Source organism: Bos grunniens, chromosome 6 (assembly GCF_055505025.1).
Source record: "Bos grunniens cultivar Pamir isolate PY7600 chromosome 6, Bosgru_T2T1.0, whole genome shotgun sequence".
NCBI lineage: Eukaryota > Metazoa > Chordata > Mammalia > Artiodactyla > Bovidae > Bos > Bos grunniens.
In genome coordinates this window covers 36,523,973-36,546,455 of record NC_141170.1, presented here as the reverse complement: position 1 = coordinate 36,546,455, position 22,483 = coordinate 36,523,973, and the positions used below count along the sequence as shown (strand labels likewise).

General features: G+C 38.4%; 1 long non-coding RNA gene across 1 annotated transcript in view; it reads right to left on the bottom strand.

Moving 5' to 3' along the window:
- Window positions 1-8,330: 8,330 nt before the first annotated feature.
- LOC147370591 (uncharacterized) overlaps window positions 8,331-22,483 on the bottom strand; it is a 38,865-nt gene continuing 24,712 nt past the window's right edge. The window contains exons 2-3 of the long non-coding RNA XR_015166143.1: window positions 11,075-11,194; window positions 8,331-9,680 (exon numbers count right to left, since the gene is read on the bottom strand). This is a non-coding gene — a long non-coding RNA (uncharacterized LOC147370591). The remainder of the gene's footprint in view (window positions 9,681-11,074; window positions 11,195-22,483) is intronic.

Sequence of the window (22,483 nt, the reverse complement as noted above, 5' to 3'; positions counted from 1 at the left end):
TTCAACATTACTTTGAATCACTTTTTAAAAATAGCATTTAAAAGTATGAAAACACTTAATAAGCCTTTTCAGTCTTATTATAACCATATTCCATTTACTATTCTTTGATAGACAATTTGAAAATTTTACAAAAACTATTTTTTAAACTTTGAAATGTAAATAATAATTTTTCATAGTACATGATGATAGCACATCAATCATTAGATGCTACACTTGGATTAGAAAGCAATGATTTGACTTTGATGATATAGGCTGATCTAGTATGCTGAACTGGTTATTCTCTTTTTGAAGGTTATTATGAAAAACTAAAGATTTCAGATATTTCTTTTCAGGTTGGTCTATCAAACTGCGAGCAGGCTCCCAGTTGCTTCCTGAATCCTGGGAGCAAGTCTTCCTGGGATCCTGGACGGTTGACATCCACCAGGAGGGTCGCAGCCAGAGATCAGCTCCCCCAGAGGAGACACACAGCACACCTGAGACAACGTTCCCGCTGTGTACCCGGGAATCTGAGCGGCTTGGACAGGGGAGGTGATAAGATGCACCACCCCACCTAAGGACAGTGCGCTTGCCAAAAAGCTGGTCACCTGAGCTACTTGGACCTGGGAAGGGCACAAAACACAGGCCCAACTGAGTGTGCACCATTGTGGAGTACCTGAGAACCTGAACCTGAGCAGCTTAGGCCTGGGAAGTGCACACACCCCAGGGCCCACTTTAGACAATTCCCCTGCAGAGCAACCTGGAGCCTGAGCAGTGCAGAAAGCGAAAGCACACATGCTGTGAGCGGGGGTAAACCCAATGTGACTGAGACACTGTGAGCACTCCCCACACATGCCAGTGATCTTTGTTTGCAGTGTTCCTCCCGCCCCACAGCACAACTGAAGTGAGCCTAAATAAGTGACCACCTTCATCTCCTTGTGTCAGGGTGGAAATTAGACACTGAAGAGTCTTGCAAACAGAAGTAACCAAAATAAACAGAAGGAACTGCTTTGGAAGTGGCAGGTGCAACAGATTAAAACCCTATAGTTAGCATTGACTACATGGGAAGGGACTTATAGATCTTGAGAAATATAAGCTGGTACAAGGGACTATCTGAAACTGAAATGACCCCATGTTTCCTTCAACAGCTCCAGAGAAATTCCTAGATATATTTTTACTATTATCATTTTTAATTTTTTTTTTTACTTTTAAGTTCTTTACTACTCCATTAATGTTCATTTTTATAAACTACTATTACCTTGCAAAAAAATACCCTGTTTTAAAAGCAAATTTCATATATATATTTTATAATTTTTGTGATTTTGTTTTGTTTTGTTAATATTGTATTTTCGAGAGTTTAACCTCTACTCTAGATTTTAAATCTTTACTTTTAGGTATTTCTTATCAATTTTGTACCTCTAAGAATCCAATCTGCAGTACCTATATTTACTTAGGAGTGTGATTACTGCCTCTATTGCCCTCTCCCCCTTTTGACTCTCTTTTTTCTCCCCTAGGTCACCTCTATCTCCTCCCTATCCCTTCTCTTCTCTACACAAATTTGTGAATCTCTTTGGGTATTCCGGGCTGTGGAGAACACTTAGGGAACTGATTACTGGCTAGATCTGTCTCTCTCCTTTTGACTACCCCCCTTTTCCTCCCAGTCACCTCTATCTCCTCCCTCCCTCTTCTCTTCTCTATGTAACTCTGTGAACCTCTCTGGGTGTTCCAGGTTGTGGAGAGCACATAGGGATTTTATTACTAGCTAGATGGATCTCTCCCCTTTTGATTCCCCCTCTTCTTCTCCTGGTCACCTCTACCTCTCTCCACCCTCTTCTCTTCTCCATGTAACTCAACGAACCTTTCTGGGTGTCCCTCACTGTGGAGAATCTTTTCTCCATTAACCTAGATATTTTATCATCAGTGATGTATGGATGGAAAGTCTTGAGGCTACTGTAGGAACAAAACTGAAAACCAGAGGCAGGAGGCTTAAATCCAAAACCTGAGAACACCAGAGAACTTCTGATCCAGGGAACATTAATTGATAAGAGATCATCCAAAATCCTCCATACCTACATTGAAACTAAGCTCCACCCAAGAGCCAACAAGTTCGAGAGCAAGACAAACCTCGAAAATTCTCCAGCAACACAGGAACATAGCTCTAACATAGCCCTGAGCTTCAATATACAGGCTGCCCAAAGTCACACCAAGGCCATAGACATCTCAAAACTCACTACTGGACAGTTCATTGCACTCCAGAGAGAAGAAATCCAGCTCCACCCACCAGAACACTGAGGCAAGCTTCCCTAATCAGGAAACCTTGACAAGCCATTCATCCAACCCCACCCACAGGGAGGAACCTCCACAATAAAGAGGAACCACAAACTGCCAGAAGGGCTATCCCAAACATAGCAATCTAAACAAGATGAAAAGGCAAACAAATACTCAGCAGGTAAAGGAACATGATAAATGCCCACCAAATCAAACAAAAGAGGAGGAGATTGGGAGTCTACCTGAAAAAGAGTTTAGAATAATGATAGTAAAAATGATCCAAAATCTTGAAGACAAAATGGAGTTATAGATAAATAGCCTGGAGACAAGGATTGAGAAGATGCCAAAAATGTTTAACAAAGACCTAGAAGAAATAAAAAAGAGTCAATCAATAATGAATAATGCAATAAATGAGATAAAAAACACTCTGGAAGGAACCACCAGCAGAAGATAGGATAAGTGAGGTGGAAGATAGAATATGGAAATAAATGAAGCAGAGAGGAAAAAAGAAAAAGAATTAAAAGAAATGAGGACAACCTCAGAGACCTCTGGGACAATGTCAAATGCCCCAACTTTCAAATCATAGGAGTTCCAGAAGAAGAATACAAAAAGGAAGGCCATGAGAAAATATTTGAGGAGGTAATACTTGAAAATTTCCCTAAAATGGAAGAGGAAATAGCCACTCAAGTCCAAGACCCCCGGAGAGTCCCAAACAGGATTAAACCCAAGGCAAAACACCCCAAGACACATATTAATCAAATTAACAAAGATCAAACACAAAGAACAAATATTAAAAGTAGCAAGGGAAAAACAACAAATAACACACAAGGGGATTCCCATAAGGATAACAGCTGATCTTTCGATAGAAACACTTCAGGCCAGAAGGGAATGGCAGGACATACTTAAAGTGATGAAATAAAATAACTTATAGCCCAGATTACTGTACCCAGCAAAGATGTCATTCATATATGAAGGAGAAATCAAAAGCTTTACAGACAAGCAAAAGCTGAGAGAATTCAGCATCACCAAACCAGCTCTTTAACAAATGTTAAACGATCTTCTCTAGACAGGAAAAACAGAAAAGGTGTATAAACAGGAACCCAAAACAACAAAGTAAATGGCAATGGGATCCTACTTATCAATGATTACCTTAAATGTAAATGGATTGAATGCCCCAACCAATAGACAAAGATTGGCTGAATGGATACAAAAACAAGACCCCTATATATGCTGTCTACAAGAGACCCATCTCAAAACAAGGGACACACACAGACTGAAAGTGAAGGGCTGGAAAAAGATATTTCACACAAATAGAGATCAAAAGAAAACAGTAGTAGCAATACTCATATCAGCTAAAATAGACTTTGAAATAAAGGCTGTGAAAAGAGATAATGAAGGACACTACAGAATGATCAAAGGATCAATCCAAGAAGATGATATAACAATTATAAATATATATGCATCCAACGTAGGAGCACCACAATATGTAAGGCAAACGCTAAGAAGTATGAAAGGGGAAATTAACAGTAACACAATACAGTGGGAGACTTTAATACCCCACTCACACCTATGGATAGATCAGCTAAACAAAAAATTAGCAAGGACAAACAAACTTTAAATGATACAATTGACCAGTTAGACCTAACTGATATCTATAGGACATTTCACCTGCAAACAATGAATTTCATCTTTTCCTCAAGTGCACATGAAACCTTCTTCAGGATAGATCACATCCTGAGCCATTAATCTAGCCTTGGTAAATTCAAAAAAATTGAAATCATTCCAAGCATCTTTTCTGGTCACAATGCAATAAGATTAGATGTTAACTACAGAAAAGAAAAAACAAACAAACAAACATATGGAGGCTAAACAACATGCTTCTGAATAACTAACAAATCACAGAAGAAATCAAAAAAGAAATCAAAATATGCATAGAAATGAATGAAAATGAAAACATGACAACCCAGAACCTATGGGACTCAGTAAAAGCAGTGCTAAGGGGAAGGTTCATAGCAAACAAGCTTACCTCAAGAAACAAACAAACAAACAAAAGTCAAATAAATAACCTAACTCTATACCTAAAGCAACCAGAAAAGGAAGAGATGAAGAACCCCAGGGTTAGTAGAAGGAAAGAAATCATAAAAATTAGGGCAGAAATAAATGTAAAAGAAACAAAAGAGACCATAGCAAAAGTCAACAAAGCTAAAAGCTGGTTATTTGAGAAGATAAATAAAATAGACAAACCATTAGCCAGACTCATCAAGAAACAAAGGGAGAAGAATAAAATCAACAAAATTAGAAATGAAAATGAAGAAATCACAACAGACAACACAGAAATACAAAGGATCATAGAGACTACTATCAGCAACTGGATGCCTATAAAATGTACAATTTGGAAGAAATGGATGAATTCTTAGAAAAGTTTAACTTTCCAAAACTGAACCAGCAAGAAATAGAAAATCTTAGCAGACCCATCACAAGCACAGAAATCGAAACTGTAATGAGAAACCTTCCAGCAAACAAAAGCCTGGGACCAGATGGCTTCACAGCTGAATTCTACCAAAAATTTAGAGAAGAGTTAACACCTATCTTATTCAAACTCTTCCAGAAAACTGCAGAGGAAGGTAAACTTTCAAACTCATTCTATGAGGCCACCATTGCCCTAATACCAAAACCAGACAAAGATGCCACCACTAAAGAAAACTACAGGCCAATATCACTGATGAACATAGAAGCAAAAATCCTTGACAAAGTCCTAGCAAATGGAATCCAACAACATTAAAAAGATCATATATCATGATTAAGTGGGCTTTATCCCAAGGATGCAAGGATTCTTTAATACCTGCAAATCAATCAATGCAATACACCACATTAACAAATTGAAAGATAAAAACCATGTGATTATCTCAATAGATGCAGAGAAAGCCTTTGACATAGTTCAACATCCATTTATGATAAAAACCCTCCAAAAAGCAGGAATAGAAGGAACATACCTCAACATAATAAAAATGACAAACCCACAGCAAACATTATCCTCAATGGTGAAAAATGAAAGCATTTTCCCTAAAGTCAGGAAAAAGACAAGGGTGCCCACTGTCACCACTACTATTCAACATAGTTTTGGATGTTTTGGCCACAGCAATCAGAGTAGAAAAAGAAATAAAAGGACTCCAGATTGGAAAAGAATAAGTAAAACTCTCACTGTTTGCAGACAAAGTGATCCTCTACATAGAAAACCCTAAAGACTCTACCACAAAATTACTAGAGCTAATCAATGAATATAGTAAAGTTGCAGGATATAAATTCAACACACAGAAATTCCTTGCATTCGTATACACTAACAATGAGAAAACAGAAAGAGAAATTAAGGAGAATAAATCTACCTAAAGATACAAATGGTAACCCACTCCAGTATTCCTTTTTTTTTTTTTAATTGGAGTTTTCTTTTGTTTTTAATTTTATTTTTAAACTTTACAATATTGTGTTAGTTTTGCCAAATATTGAAATGAATCTGCCACAGGTATACATGTGTTCCCCGTCCTGAACCCTCCTCCCTCCTCCCTCCCCATACCATCCCTCTGGGTCGTCCCAGTGCACCAGCCCCAAGCATCCAGTATCGTGCATCAAACCTGGACTGGCGACTCGTTTCATACATGATATTATACATGCTTCAATGCTATTCTCCCAAATCTTCCCACCCTCTCCCTCTCCCACAGAGTCCATAAGACTGTTCTATACATCAGTGTCTCTTTTGCTGTCTCGTACACAGGGTTATTGTTACCATTTTTCTAAATTCCATATATATGCGTTAGTATACTGTATTGGTGTTTTTCTTTCTGGCTTACTTCACTCTGTATAATAGGCTCCAGTTTCATCCATCTCATTAGAAATGCAAACTAGTACAGCCACTCCAGTATTCTTGCCTGGAGAATCCCATGGATGGAGAAGCCTGGTAGGCTACAGTCCATGGGGTCGCAAATAGTAGGACACAACTGAGCGACTTCACTTTCACTTAAAGATACAAAAGACCTATATATAGAAAACTATAAAACACTGATGAAAGAAATCAAAGATGATACAAATAGATGTATTTGTGTATACCATGTATACCATGTTAATAGATTGGAAGAATTTATATAGTGAAAATGAGTATACTACCCAAAGCAATCTATAGATTCAATGCAATCCCTATCAAGTTACCAATGGTATTTTTCAGAGAACTAGAACAAATAATTTCACAATTTGTATGGAAATACAAAAAAAACCTCGAATAACCAAAGCAATATAAGAAAGAAGAATGGAACTGGAGGAATCAACCTGCCTGACTTTAGGCTATGACAAAGATACAGTCATCAGGAAAATATGGTACTGGCACAAAGATGGAAAGATAGATCAATAGAACAAAATAAAAAGCCCAGAGATAAATCCACACACCTATGGACACCTTATCTTTGACAAAGGAGGCAAGAATATACAATGGAGAAAAGACAATCTCTTTAACAAGTGGTGTTGGGAAAACTGATCAACCACTTGTAAAAGAATGAAACTAGAATGCTTTCTAACACCATACACAAAAATAACCTCAAAATGGATTAACGATCTAAACGTAAGACCAGAAACTATAAAACTCCTAGAGGAAAACATAGGCAAACCACTCTCTGACATAAATCACAGCAGGATCCTCTATGACCCACCTCCCAGAGTAATGGAAATAAAAGCAAAAGTAAACAAATGGGACCTAATTAAACTTAAAAGCTTTTGCACAATGAAGGAAACTATAAGCAAGGTAAAAAGACAGCCTCAGAATGGGAGAAAATAATAACAAATGAAGCAACTGACAAAGAATTAATCTCAAAATTATACAAGCAGCTCCTGCAGTTCAATTCCAGAAATATAAACGACCCTTCAAAAAATGGGCCAAAGAACTAAACAGACATTTCTCCAAAGAAGACATACAAATGGCTAACAAACATGAAAAGATGCTCAACATCACTCATTATCAAAGAAATGCAAATCAAAACCACAATGAGGTACCATCTCACACGGGTCAGAATGGCTTCTATCCAAAAGTCTACAAACAATAAATGCTGGAGAAGGTGTGGAGAAAAGGGAACCCTCTTACACTGTTGGTGGGAATGCAAACTAGTACAGCCACTATGGAGAACAGTGTGGAGATTCCTTAAAAAACTGGAAACAAAACTGCCATACGACCCAGCAATCCCACTGCTGGGTATACACACTGAGGAAATCAGAACTGAAAGAGACATGTGTTCATCCCAATGTTCATTGCAGCACTGTTTACAATAGCCAGGACATGGAAGCAACCTAGATGTCCATTGGCAGATGAATGGATAAGAAAGCTGTGGTACATATATACAATGGAATATACTCAGCCATTAAAAAGAATGCCTTTGCATCAGTTCTAATGAGGTAGATGCAAATGGAGTCTATTATATAGAGTGAAGTAAGTCAGAAAGAAAAACACCAGTACAGTATACTAATGCATATATATATAGAATTTAGAAAGATGGTAATGATGACCCTATATGCAAGACAGCAAAAGAGACACAGATGTATAGAACAGTCTTTTGGACTTTGTGGGAGAAGGTGAGAGTGGGTTGATTTGAGAGAATAGCATTGAAACATGTGTTTTATTGTATGTGAAATGGATTGCCAGTCTAGGTTCGATGCATGAGACAAGGTGCTCAGGGCTGGTGCACTGGGATGACCCTGAGGGATAGGATGGGGAGGGAGGTGGGATGTAGGGGTTCAAGATGGGGAACACATGTACACCCATGGCTGATTCATGTCAGTGTATGGCAAAAACCACTATAATATTGTAATTAGCCTCCAATTAAAATAAATAAAATTTTTAAAAATTGTAAAAAAGATCTTATGGGATAACTTGAACAAAGTTTTGGTACATCCAATACAAAGCTGAAGTAAAAATCTCAACACATTTGCAAACAACAACAACAACAATAAAGGTTTATTTAAATATTTAATTCTAAATTCACTTTCACTCTTTGTTTCAAATGAGAAAAATGAAATTTTAATTTCATAATTTAATAACAAAGCAATGATAACATAATTTAATAACATAATTAATAATATAATTTAATAACAAAGCAATGATAAGATTTTAATGATTGAAAGAGACTTTATTGGCACATAGCTAGCATAATATTACCATCTTTATAAAATTTAAACCTCAAATCTTTATACCAAGTCTTGATCAGTGAATTAACTAAGAAGTGTTTCTAAGGAGAATGGAATACTCTGTAGCATGCCCATATACTTTTACACTTAAAGTAAGCAATATGAACTAAGCACATGTTTCCTCTTGCTTTTTCTCCATAAACATCACCATTGGTTTTCTAGGTAGATTACTTAAAGATTCCAGCTACTATTCATTGGACACATTTTATGGTAGATATGCTAGTCAACAATAATGGAAAGATGAATAAGGTGTGCTGTCCTTGCCCCCAAAGAATTCAGTGCAGTAGGGAAGGCAGATATCAATACTCATTTATAATAGAGCACTGTAGTTACTGAAATTAATGAATAAACAGAGCACTGCTGGGGCACAGAAGAATAAATCCATCCACATCTTGTATTTTAATTCAGCAATTCTCATTGAATTCTCATGATATGTCAGGTATCACACTAGAGATCATGTTATAATAAAAGAAATATTGAATTTGAGTCTTACAACTAAGTTTTATATCCTGCTCTATTACTTCATAGATGAAAACTCATAGACTACTTCATCTTTCTGAGAGTTCTTTTTTCTGTACAACATGAATCATAATATCTTAACTATAAGTTCATTATAAAAATTGATTTACATCATAAATGGGTTCAGTTCAGTTCAGTCGCTCAGTCGTGCCCGACTCTTTGTGACCCCATGAATCTCAGCATGCCAGGCCTCCCTGTCCATCACCAACTCCCAAAGTTTACTCAAACTCATGTCCATTGAGTTGGTGATGCCATCCAGCCATCTCGTCCTCTGTTGTCCCCTTCTCTTCCTTCCCCCAATCCCTCCCAGCATCAGGGTCTTCTCCAATGAGTCAACTCTTCACATCAGGTGGCCAAAGTATTGGAGTTTCAGCATCAGTCCCTCCAATGAACACCCAGGACTGGTCTCCCTTAGAATGGACTGGTTGGATCTCCTTGCAGTCCAAGGGACTCTCAAGAGTCTTCTCCAACACCACAGTTCAAAAGCATCAATTTTTCGGCGCTCAGCTTTCTTCACAGTCCAACTCTCACATCCATACATGACCACTGGAAAAACCATAGCCTTGACTAGACGGACCTTTATCTGTCTCTTCACTTTCTACCATAAGGATGCTGTCATCTTCATATCTGAGGTTATTGATATTTCTCCCAGCAATCTTGATTCCAGCTTGTGGTGGCTCAGATGGTAAAGCGTCTGCCTACAGTGCGGGAGACCCGGATTCAATTACTGGGTCGGCAAGATCTCCTGGAGAAGGGAATGGCAACCCACTCCAGTGTTCTTGCCTCCCCCCTCCCCCAAAAAAGGGGCTCAAAGAGATATAAATGGGTTAAAATCTATGAAAACCATAAAACCTTAGTCAAGCCTAAAATGTCTACATTTTTTAATGTAGCCATTTACTCCATTTCACAGTCGTATTACCTTTATTTTGACTGTAAGATACACTTTATATGAAGCTAGTCAGTCAGTTCGGTCAGTTCAGTCACTCAGTCATGTCCATTTCTATACAAATCCACAGACTGCAGCACGCCAGGCTTCCCTGTCCATGACCAACTGCCAGAACTTACTCAAACTCATGTCCATTGAGTTGGTGATGCCATCCAACCATTTCATTCTCTGTCATGTCCTTCCCCTCCCACCTTTAATCTTTCCCAGCATCCTTGTCTTTTCAAATGAGTCAGTTCTTCCTATCATGTGGCCAAAGTATTGGAGTTTCAGCTTTAGCATCAGTCCTTCCAATGAATATTCAGGACTGATTTCCTTTTGGATGGACTGGTTGGATCTCCTTGCAGTCCAAGAGACTCTCAAGAATCTTCTCCAATACCACAGTTCAAAAGCATCAATTCTTCAGTGCTCAGCTTTCTTTATAGTCCAACTCTCACATATAAAACTAGTACCTAAAACATACATATAAAACTAGTACCTAAAACAAGATTGTATAATTCAATGATTTACCATAATGCAAACACCCATGGAGCCTTCACCCAGGTTAGGAGATTTTCAGAAACCCAGCAAGCCCTCCTAGTCAGTTCCTCCAATCACTGCCTCATCCCTCTGAAGGTAACCACTATTCTGAACTTGATTTTAATTCATTCCAAGTTTTGAAATATTTTTGCCAGCAGCATATGCATTCCTAAACACTATTTTTGCCAGGATTTTAATATGACATAAATAGCATCACAGGTATGTATTCTTTTGTGTCTGGTATAATTTGAAGATATTCATGAGATTCAGTGATATTGTTGCATGTAGCTAAAGATCAGTTATCTTTATTGCAGTGTAGTATTCCATTCTGTAACATAATTTATTTATCCATTCAACAATTGATGAACATTTAAACTATTTCCAGATTTGCAAACCATGATCTTACTCCAATTTTAATCTAGTTCCTAGGGTTTATCTATTTTTTTTCCATTTCCATTTTAAAATCCCTTCTCCAATTATTCTTCATAACCTAGTGATGTTATGATTACACCTCTCTGTTATAACCAATCGACTACCAGCAGTAATTCCCTCCGCCCATCCAAATGCCTTCACCACCCCACTCAGATTCCAACACTCCACACTAGCGTAGCCCACAAATAGAAATCCTACCCTTTCAGGCTTCAGTTCTTGACAGCAGAGCACCCTCCTCCTCTCCCTGCTTGGGATCTTACTCCCCACTTTTGGCCAGAGTCCTGTCATTGCAGCAGATTCCTTGGTCTCCCTTAAGGGCTTTTGGGAAAAAAAAAAAAAAATCCAAGAAGAAAAATAAAGGAAAGGTTGAGGAAAGGGAGAGGATAGGCTATGCATTTCCAGTGTAAATAGAAAATGCAAAACTTTTTAAATATAGTTGTACCAATTTCCACTCTATTCAACAGATAAGATAATTTATCCGTATAATTTATTGTCCAAAATAGGGTACTTTTGAACTTAAAGAATTAGCCCTTTAAAAATGTATGCTGGGGAAATTAGCTATAGCTAAGTTTTTATTAGACACATCCAGAATGTTCTTGTTACCCAGTGCATGGAAGTTTCTAGTTTTGTACATCCTCAGAAGATGTAATATTGTCATTAATTTTAGTGTTATCCCTTTAGTTGGAGAAGGCAATGGCACCCCACTCCAGTACTCTTGCCTGGAAAATCCCATGGACAGAGGAGCCTGGTAGGCTGCAGTCCATGGGGTCGTTAGGAGTCAAACACGACTGAGCGACTTCACTTTCACTTTTCACTTTCATGCATTGGAGAAGGAAATGGCAACCCACTCCAGTGTTCTTGCCTGGAGAATCCCAGGGACAGGGGAGCCTGGTGGGCTGCTGTCTCTGGGGTTGTACAGAGTCGGACACAACTGAAGTGACTTAGCAGCAGCAGCAGCAACCCTTTAGTTGTTTCAATAGTGTTACCTTATTGTGATTTTAGTTTGCATTCCTATACATACTAAGCCACATATTAATGATATTTTAAATTTAAATTTATTTATTTTAATTGGAGGCTAATTACTTTACAGTATTGTATTGGTTTTGCCATACATCAACATGAATCCGCCACATGATTTTTAATCATCATGTTACCTATTTCAAGGAAAGCATATCCAAATCTTATGCATTTTTATAATGGGGTATCTTTTAGTAGGTTTTAAATGTTATTTCAAGATTCTGGATTATGTCATTTTTCACCTTTATTTTTAAACTCAAATTTAGTTCAAGTAAGTGAATTCCTGATAAATGGGTAATCAATTAACCACTTTGGATGTCTAACCTAGAATTATTAAACAGCCCAGAACCATGGTGTCAGATTTTCATTCAAGCATCATATTCAAGTGGAAAGAACACATTTTATAGCTCACAAACTTTGATATGTGACATGGATGTTGAACATTGGCATTCTGCATTCGTTCATACAAATGTTATGCCCATTCTGTGGTGAGTCTTCATTGACTCAACTCTATGCAGGGACCACTAAGGACTTCTTTTATTCCCATTCTCAGGCATGTTGTACAGAGCACAAAGCCTGGGTTAGGAGAATGGGTATGGAAGAGCTCTCTGAATTAATTATAAAATACACTGAAGCTTTTCCCTGCCATGATCTTGAGTTCTTTGTTTTGAGTTTAGGTTACTCCCCTTTGCTAGAGTATACCACATTTCTTTTAGGTAATTTTATTAAAGAAGCTGCATTGTTTGTTTCTTCCACTGAGACAGGTTATGCACCATCAGTTCAGTTCAGTCATTCAGTCATTTCCAACTCTTTGAGAGCCCATGGACTGCAGCACGCCAGTCTTCCCTGCCCATCACCAACTCCTGGAGCTTACTCAAACTCATATCCATTGAGTCAATGATGCCATCCAACCATCTCATCTTCTGTCATCCCCTTCTCCTCCTGCCTTCAATCTTTTCCAGCATATGCACCATACACCAACTCAACCAATAGCCCTAAAAAAATAGAAGCTTTCCATGGCTACCCATATGCCTGTGACCTTTCATTACCAGGATGTAAGCACTTTTTTTTTGCTTCCAGCTCCTTGGTAAAAAGACCTGCCTATACTCAAGGGGACAAGAAGTATACCAGTGAATTAACGCTACTCTTTGCCCCCAAGATAGTCCTCAATTAATGACCCCAAGAAGATGATGTATAAATAAATAACAAGGAGCCCTCATCCCTTGAGAGACATAATTCTGAGTTAGATGTTAAGAGGAATTAAGATGGAGTTGTTATTGTGGTGACTGACTTATAACACACACTTCTACTCCCTTCTCTTTCCTGTAACCCTGCCTCATTCCCTGCAAGATTCCCTGCACGTCTCCCTAAAACTGCTATTTCTGGAAATCTGTCTTAGCATTAGCTTATGGAGAAACCCAAATTAAGAATTCTAACTTTGCTTCCCAGATACATGCAATCTGCTTAGTCTTTAGCTATCAAATTTGAGAAGAAAGAATCTCAAAGTGTGACACCTGATAAAATCAGAACCAATTTTGTTACACCAGAATCCAAATATGTTGACTGGTCATATCCTTTACATCTGCCTTATTAAGGGGATTTCTTATTGAACTTTTACAAGATGAAAAAGTTCAAGTTGTTTAATTTAATAAAAATTTACTAAATAGACAATATATCTCCTCTGATCTCTGTGCCTTTTCTCAGATTTGTCCTTTAGGCAAGGTCAGTCTTATCCAGGAGTGTAATTCAGCCACAAACTGGAACTTTTGTTAGAATATTCAAATTTTTATGCTGCTTGCTAAACATCCATCTTCTGAGATGCTAGGCTTCCCACTTTCTGCTGCCTGAGCTACTTTGACATCTTCCCTGGGACTTCAAAACGCCCATGACCTGGAAAGAAAAGGGTTAATGCCAGGACAGAAAGATTTCTATGATTCATTTCTAGGTCCTGGTCGTTTTACAGCATGAGTATCCTCCAAGTGGTCAGTGCCAGTGAAGTTGTGCAGACAGCTGGTTAAACATTTTAACTACCAGGACAGTTTTTAGCTCAGCCTGCATTTTCTTAGCTAATTTTTCTTTACCCCTCACCTTAGATATCGTCAGTGAATCCCTCTATGGCCACTTCTCTAATACAACAAAGTATACATATTTCTGATTAGTTCTACAATATGCAAAATCATCTAGTCCAAAAAGCTTGGTAACTACCAAATTGAACAAAGTTAAACATTTATTATTCTTTAATGTAGCCCTACTCTAACTTTTTAATATGCCAATGACACTTTTAAATATTCAAGCATTGATTTCAACAGGCAGTGTCTCCCTAACCTAGTTATCTAGTGGCCGAACATGTATTAATGTTTTACATGCTTAACATTGGAGGAATGCAAGTATTTTGATGAAAGGGCTTAAAGAATACAGTATTGCATACATCAGACAAGTATTTTACCAATATAATTTTGGGTGAAAAAAGATGAAGAAGGAGGACAAAAACTAAAAAATCAATTGAATCAAATGACAGTAATATTTCATTTGATAAAGAGTTTTATAATGCCAAAATGTTTGATGTGGATTAATGGTGTCAGTATAAAATAGTTATAGGTATGAGGCACATGTAGCTCTTGCTTTGTCATTTGAATATTAAAGCTGAAATACGATTTCCTTGACTACTGCCAGCCTTAGTGTAATATAATCCACTATTATCCTTCAGCTGTCACTCATTATGGGATTTTTATTTAATTTTAATATTACATTTTATAGACTTTTACTGTTCTCTGTTTACTTGGTGAATCCAGCATTTATTTGAAGTAAAAAATGTAGAAATAAAAAATAACTCACTGAATAACATTTAGTTAATGAATGCTTGAAGGTTTGCTATATATTATTCTTAGAGCTGGGGTAGAGGATCTGGATTAGGCAAAGAATTTACAGTACTTCAGAAATAATGTTAAAATTTGTGAAGCATGCTGAGATTATGATGAACTTGACAACACCTGGCTGAAATGATGCAAAACACAAGTTCATAAAATGTTAAAGAAGCATATATTATCATTAGGTAGGCATTTTTCCTTTGGAACAAAATGAAAATTTAACATAATGAACGTCTGAAATAAGAGTTAGCAAGTGGTGTACCTTATATCTAACCTACATATATCTTCTATTGGTGTGTGTGTGCACACTTTCATGTATGCAAATGTAACATGATATTAAAATTTGGACTTGAGTGGGTGAGACAGAATAAAATAGAAGTATAGGAGCTCCCTTTTCCAGCACAATGAAATAAAAATATTAAAAGTAAAATATCATTTATGTTCCAGTATCAAATAAACAAGAGAAAAATAAATTAACTGTTATGGGAGGAGTATGTAGCTATCAAGGAAAGAAACAAAAGATTTTAGTCAAGGACTACTTGTCCTCCTCCAGCCAAACAGCACTGAGAGAAGCAGGTGAATGGAACTGATCCTAAGAATTCTTATCAGTGCTTTTCCACCTCAGAATTGACTGGGGTGGATGTGGGTGAATTATGAGTAGACTGCTGTGACAAAAACACTAAGTATAGACAAAGCTGCATACTTGTGGTACCAGAGAAAGTGTCAGAATGAATGGCTTCTGATTGTGTGATTTTTCAGGCATGTGTAGGAATTTAGGAATATGAGCTAGAAACTCATGAGACTGAAATAAGCCCTGACTGAATGAAACAAACTGGTAATACACATGTGTATTCATATGTGTATATATATGTAAGAATCTCTAAAAAAAATAGCACAGAAAAGCAGGAAGGAGTATAGCATTGCCTAACCTCAAAATTTAGACTGTTCTATAGAAAATAAGATATATATATCGCTCTGGAATTTTCAGGAGCTACACACAAACTAAGGCTTTCTTCCTGCCTCAGTGGTAAAAAATCCACCTGACAATGCAGGAGACACATGTTAGATCACTGGGTCTAGGAGATCACCTGGAGAAGGAAATAGCAACCCCTCCAGTATTCTTGCCTAGAAAATCCCACGGACAGATAAACCTGGTTGGCTACAGTCCATGGGTCTCAAAAGAGTCAGACATGACTTAGCGACTTTACAACAACAACACACAAATCAAGCTCTGCCTTTTGCCAGCCCATGAGTTGTGGGGGTATATGGCAAATATCAAAGAAATTTGCCTAGGAAACAACACTCTATCAAAATATTTTCATGCTAGGAAAGATGGTTTGGATCTATTTAATGATTCTTACCATAAATATTTTTTTTTACCATAATATAAATCTTTACCATAAATAAATCTAGCTATCACTCTATTTGTTCTGCAACTACACATCCACCTATACATACAGGAATGAAGGCATGAACATAGACATCATTCTCTATGTACAGTGCATAAAGAAATAACTATAATGATATTCACCAGATTGTGATAATAGATTTACTCCCAGAAATATATTTGAATTACCTATTTCTTTCTCTTGTGATTTCTTTTGTAACTTCTTATAGCAATAATTAAGTTCTAAAATTTATGAAATAATAAAATAGAGAACTGGATCTTCTAAGTGCTACTGAGGAAAGGATTTCCTATTCAAACTTTTAAAAGCAAGAGAAACTCAAATGCTTATTACTTTTTATTCCAGCTTTATTGAGATATAATTGATGTATAATATGATCTTATTTAGAGCATTGAAAACAGTCAGCAAAAAAATAAGAGTTTTAAAAGAGGATAAACAGAAATTTACTCTGCTAAACTTTATGACCAACCTAGATAGCATATTCAGAAGCAGAGACATTACTTTGCCAACAAAGGTCCATCTAGTCAAGGCTATGGTTTTTCCAGTGGTCATGTATGGATGTGAGAGTTGGACTGTGAAGAAAGCTGAGCACCGAAGAACTGATGGTTCTTTTGAAGTGTGGTGTTGGAGAAGACTCTTGAGAGTCCCTTGGACTACAAGGAGGTCCAATCCGTACATCCTAAAGGAGATCAGTCCTGGGTGTTCGTTGGAGGGACTGATGCTAAAACTGGAACTCCAGTATTTTGGCCACCTCATGCGAAGAGTTGACTAACTGGAAAAGACCCTGATGCTGGGAGGGATTGGGGGCAGGAGGAGAGGGGACGACAGAGGATGAGATGGCTGGATGGCATCACTGACTTGATGGACATGAGTTTGAGTGAACTCCGGGAGTTGTTGATGGACAGGGAGGCCTGGCGTGCTGCAATTCATGGGGTTGCAAAGAGTTGGACACGACTGGGTGACTGAACTGACTGAAACTGATTTCATATTTTTAACCTTTGCATTTATTATTTATTGTTTTGTCTCACTATTTTTAAATCTGAATTTTCTCATCTGTTTCTAGTCAAGTTTCATTTCTGATACAAAGGCAGAAATGAAGGATTTATATTGAGATGGTTATATTGGTTGCACCTCTACTGATTTGTATGATTCTGTGTGTTCATATATATAAATGTGTGAGTGAGAGAATGTGTGTGTGAGTGAGTGAAAGGGCCAAGATTGTCCCTTTCCAGCTCTGCCTCTTTCTTTGTTGCCCGCCTGCCTCTCTGCCTCTGGTGGGGGATGGGCCAATCTGCAGCTTCTAGCTCTCTGGTTTTCACTCAGTCCTTTGTTTTGTGAGCAGGCCTGGCAGTGTCTTAGGTTAGAGCTTTTCATGGGAAAGTTCTCTCTCTCCCTCTCTTTTTTCTCTCTCTCTGGCTATCCCACAATCTGGGTTGCTATCTCAGGTTAGCTCCCTCAGATTGCCCTCAGGGCATTCAGGCCTGGTCCCTACCCTAAGCAATGCAGCCCAGGCCTCCCTGTTCAGCCCGGCTTGTGAGCATCTGGGCTACTTCTCTACTGGGAGTTGTCATTAAGCACGTAATCTGTGGGGTTTGTTTATTTATTTATTTATTTTTCCTCCTGGTTATGTTGCACTCTTCTCCAGTGGACCACACTGTCAGATCTCTCCACCATGACCCGCCCGTCTTGGGTGGCCCCATGGGCATGGCTTAGTTTCACTGAGTTAGACAAGGCTGTGGTCCTAGTGTGGTTAGATTGACTAGTTTTCTGTGAGTATGGTTTCAGTGTGTCTGCCCTCTGATGCCCTCTTGCAACACCTACCATCTTACTTGGGTTTCTCTTACCCTGGACGTGGGGTATCTCTTCATGGCTGCTCCAGCAAAGCACAGCCGCTGCTCCTTACCTTGGACGAAGGGTACCTCCTCACTGCTGCCCTTCCTGACCTTCAGTGTGGGATAGCTCCTCTAGGCCCTCCTGTGCCCGCACAGCCACTGCTCTTTGGATGTGGGGTTGGTCCTCCCGGCTGCTGCCCCTGGCCTCAGGTGTGGGGTAGTTCCTCCTGGCTGCCGCCCCTGGCCTTGGGCATGGGGGCATGGGGTAGCTCCTCCCGGCCACCGCCCGTGACCTCGGACTTGGGTAGAATGTGGTCCACTGGAGAAGGGAATGGCAAACCACTTCAGTATTCTTGCCTTGAGAACCCCATGAACAGTATGAAAAGGCAAAATTATAGGATACTGAAAGAGGAACTCCCCAGGTCGGTAGGTGCCCAATATGCTACTAGAGATCAGTAGAGAAATAACTCCAGAAAGAATGAAGGGATGGAGCCAAAGCAAAAACAATACCCAGCTGTGGATGTGACTGGTGATAGAAGCAAGGTCTGATGCTGTAAGAGCAATATTGTATAGGAACCGGGAATGTTAGGTCCATGAATCAAAGCAAATTGGAAGTGGTCAAACAAGAGATGGCAAGAGTGAATGTCAACATTCTAGGAATCAGCTAAAATGTACTGGAATGGGTGAATTTAACTCACATGACCATTATATCTACTACTGTGGGCAGGAATCCCTCAGAAGAAATGGAGTGGCCATCATGGTCAACAGAAGAGTCTGAAATGCACTACTTGGATGCAATCTCAAAAACGACAGAATATTCTCTGTTTGTTTCCAAGGCAAACCATTCAATATCACAGTAATCCAAGTCTATGCCCCAACCAGTAAAGCTGAAGCTGAAGTTGAATGGTTCTATGAAGACCTACAAGACCTTTTAGAACTAACACCCCAAAAAAGATGTCCTTTTCATTATAGGGGACTGGAATGCAAAAGTAGGAAGTCAAGAAACACCTGGAGTAACAGGCAAATTTGGCCTTGGAATACAGAATGAAGCAGGGCAAAGACTAATAGAGTTTTGCCAAGAAAATGCACTGGTCATAGCAAACACCCTCTTCCAACAACAAAAGAGAAGACTCTACACATGGACATCACCAGATGGTCAGCACCGAAATCAGATTGATTATATTCTTTGCAGCCAAAGATGGAGAAGCTCTATACAGTCAACAAAAACAAGACCAGGAGCTGACTATGGCTCAGATCATGAACTCCTTATTAGCAAATTCAGACTTAAATTGAAGTAGGGAAAACCACTAGGCCATTCAGGCATGACTGAAATCAAATCCCTTATGATTATACAGTGGAAGTGAGAAATAGATTTAAGGGTTTAGATCTCAGAGATAGAGGGCCTGATGAACTATGGACGGAGGTTCGTGACATTGTACAGGAGACAGGGATCAACACCATCCCCATGGAAAAGAAATGCAAAAAAGCAAAATGGCTGTCTGGGGAGGCCTTACAATTAGCTGTGAAAAGAAAAGAAGTGGAAAACAAAGGAGAAAAGAAAGATATAAGCATCTGAATGAAGAGTTCCAAAGAATAGCAAGAAGAAATAAGAAAGCCTTCCTCAGCAATCAATGCAAAGAAATAGAGGAAAACAACAGAATGGGATAGACTAGAGATCTCTTCAAGAAAATTAGAGATACCAAGGGAACATGTCATGCAAAGATGGGCTCGATAAAGGACAGAAATGGTATGGATCTAACAGAAGCATAAGATATTAAGAAGAGGTGGCAAGAATACACAGAAGAACTGTACAAAAAAGATCTTCACGACCCAGATAATCACGATGGTGTAATCACTCACCTAGAGCCAGACATCCTGGAATGTGAAGTCAAGTGGGCCTTAGAAAGCATCACTATGAACAAAGCTAGTGGAGGTGATGGAATTCCAGTTGAGCTATTTCAGATCCTGAAAGATGATGCTGTGAAAATGCTGCACTCAATATACCAGCAAATTTGGAAAACTCAGCAGTGGCCACAGGACTGGAAAAAGTCAGTTTTCATTCCAGTCCCAAAGAAAGGCTTTTTGGAAAGCCTTCAGTGGAAACGATTAGAGTGTAGGTAATGTGTTTTTTATGGGTTGAAACTGCATTTTTACTGGGTGATTTATCACTTATGCAATGCAGCTACCTGAACTGTGGTGTTGGAGAAGACTCTTGAGAGTCCCTTGGACTGCAAGGAGATCCAACCAGTCCATTCTGAAGGAGATCAGCCCTGGGATGTCTTTGGAAGGAATGATGCTAAAGCTGAAACTCCAGTACTTTGGCCACCTCATGCGAAGAGTTGACTCATTGGGAAAGACTTTGATGTTGGGAGGTATTGGGGCCAGGAGAAGAAGGGGACGACAGAGGATGAGATGGCTGGATGGCATCACTGACTCGATGGACATGAGTCTGAGTGAACTCCGGTGGTTGGTGATGGACAGGGAGGCCTGGCGTGCTGCATTTCATGGGGTCGCAAAAAGTCAGACACGACTGAGTGACTGAACTGAACTGAACTGATGTTGCCCTCTGAGATTCCAAAACTCCCCACAGACATGCCGCTAAGAGGGTTTCCTGGTGTTTGGAAACTTCTCCTCTTTTACAACTCCCTCCCTGGTATGTTTCTCCATCCCTAACTCTTTTGTCTTTCTTTTTATCTTTTAAATTGTGCCTGGTGTTCTCTGCCAGTGTTCAGAAGTTGTTGTGTGGAATTTGCTCAGCATTCAAATGATCTTTTGATGAATTTGTGGGGGAGAAAGTGGTCTCCCCATCCTATTTCTCTGCCATCTTAGGACCGCCCCTCTCAAGTTATCCCATAAGATCTTAAAGAAAAGCCCAAAGCACCTACTGGCCCAATGCAATATTTGTATACAATGTTATACAAATGCCTGACCATATTAGAATTAAATTTAAAATTTACCTTTGGTATTATGTTTATCAAATAACTGTTTTACCTTTCTTAGACTAGTTTTCTTTTCCTTTATTCTTTATCTTTATACAGCATCAACCTGAAATGTATATGAGGGGAAAAATCAAAGCAAGGAAACTTGCTCTAGAAAATATATGTCAATATTATTCAATAGCAAAAAAGCCTTGATTGTACCCAAATAGTAAGAGATATTATAACCGATTTAAAATTTCCCTCTGGCCCTCAAAGAATCAATAAGAAAATTCTAAAACATAACTATATGTGTATTAAGACCCATGACAGTGTTGATCAATATGACACTTATATTGTACTATCTATTAGCACAAAATTACCACAAGTTAAAGTAAGAAGGATATCATTAAATTGTAACAAAATGTATTTGTATTAGAAATATATCTTGAAAGTTTCTTAAAAGTATTATTTCACTGAATGAATAAATTATAATTGTTTCATTTGTACAAAAAGAGCCTAAACTTTGAATGTGAAAATGCTCATTACAATGAACATGATCTTTTCACATTCAAAATTTTCTCTCTTTTTATGGATAAATAAGGACTTATTTCAGATGTTTTCAAAGCATGAATTTGAGTTTTCTAGTTCTTATCATGTTGGATATACAATGTAACTCTGTTGCAATCATTTATAAAATTGGAAAAAAAATTTTTTTGGCATTGGACACCGTTGGACAACATAGGACTGTGGTCCTTTCAAAAGGGAAACAAAGTGACCTCTACATTTATCCAGGCTGTTTGCATGGGGGCACATTTGAAACCACAGTAGAGTATTAAAGCTTAGTAGTGGTCTTGCTGGGTGGAGGAAACAGGCTGGAGTTCCCAGCAGCTGAAGTTGATGGAATTTATGAGTGGCTAACAGAGATCTACATAGAAAATTAGCCACATAAGTTTTTACAGAGGGTTCTTTGAGTCTTTGGCCAAATACTAAGCTTCACATACCCAATACAAGATTCTTCTAATTATCGAAGGAAGTGCTTGGGAACTCTGAGTGTAATGGGGATTCTGGTGGTCATGTATTATTGGAAGATATTAGATTTCTGGCCTACCAGAATGGAGAACATAGGAAGAAAGGTCCAAAAATTCCATTACAACCTCAGGAAACCCACTTCTAGGGGACAGGGCTATTTCTGAGAGTATGAGTTACTAAAGACCCATCCAGTCAAAGCTTAAAAACCAAGGATTTACTGCTTTCCAGAAATAAAATTTTATAATTACTAGTAAAAACAGCAAAATTTAAATTCTCAAAACATAGCAACTATACTATCCAGCAAGCAAGAAGATATTCCTAGATCTGAAGATTCAGGTAAACATGAATCATAATCAGGAGAACCAGTAAGAAAATATCAGTAATCCTGGAGAAAGGTCAATAGGTAATATGTAAACCAAAGCACAAAATATTAAAAAATACCTTAACAGACATGAATAGAGCTTCAGTGTCATGTTGAACAATATCCACAGTCTAACAAATACAATCTGAGGCTTAAAGCAGAGAAGTGAAATGGGAA